The sequence below is a fragment of the Sceloporus occidentalis genome, unplaced genomic scaffold (assembly GCF_023333645.1).
Source record: "Sceloporus occidentalis isolate IW3139 unplaced genomic scaffold, rSceOcc1.0.p SCAF_152, whole genome shotgun sequence".
NCBI lineage: Eukaryota > Metazoa > Chordata > Lepidosauria > Squamata > Phrynosomatidae > Sceloporus > Sceloporus occidentalis.
In genome coordinates this window covers 961,448-962,500 of record NW_028317132.1, presented here as the reverse complement: position 1 = coordinate 962,500, position 1,053 = coordinate 961,448, and positions in this window count along the sequence as shown.

Sequence of the window (1,053 nt, the reverse complement as noted above, 5' to 3'; positions counted from 1 at the left end):
CAGATTGTGGGCAGCCAGGGGGATCAAGGTGACTGTCCTTCCCTTCGTAGATTCTGAAGGAAACAGTATATCCCGTCCCACTCTCGCAAAGTTTATATAACTTTACACCGTACCTCGCTCGCTTGGACGGGATATACTGTTTGAAGTTCAGTCTACCCTTGAATAGGACCAGGGACTCGTCTACAGCTACATTTTTATCGGGGGTATAAATTTCAGGGAATTTACGTGAAAAATAATTAATAATGGGCCTCAATTTATATAAACGGTCAAATTGGGGGTGCTCTCTAGGGGGGCATTGGGAATTGTCAGTAAAATGTAAAAATCTTAGGAGCCCAAAGTACCTGTTCCGGGGCATTATTTGGGAAAAAGCAGGGGTGGATATTACGGGATCTGTGCTCCAATAGGAGCGTATCGTGGGCTTTTTCACAATGCCCATCATAAGGGTCAGGGCCCAAAATCTTCTAATTTCATGGGAGTCAGTGGGGTACCAGGTCTGGCTTCTGTCTCCTTGGTCAGCTGCCTGACACTGGGCTGCATAGAGGTTTGTTTGAGCTGCTAGCAGCTCAAAAAACTCGGGGGCAAACATTAAATGGAAAAATGACTTTGGCTCGCTAGCATCGATGTCACATCTGATGCCAGGAGTCCCAGTAAAAGCATATCTGCAAATATGATAAGCATTATCATATTTGGGGGCACCCAATTATATTTAGAGTCAGGCTCTCCACGCCTGGCTTTGGCAGATGGACCCTGGCCATCATCGTCTTCCTCTGACTCGTCATTATCTGACGCACAGCAGGATTCCTCAGATATTGGATCAATATCTGATGCAGTCAGAGTGGCCTCGGCGTCTGACGCGCTCAGAGTGGCCTCGGCGTCTGACGCGGTCAGAGTGGCCTCGGCGTCTGACGCGGTCAGAGTGGCATCGTCATCAGAATGAGTGAGGCAGTCATGAGCCTCCTCAGCGCTGAAGACATGTTGCGCCATTGTACCTACCTGGCCAATTTCTAAAACACTACACTATCCCCAATATATAATGTGGTTTTGCACTAAGCA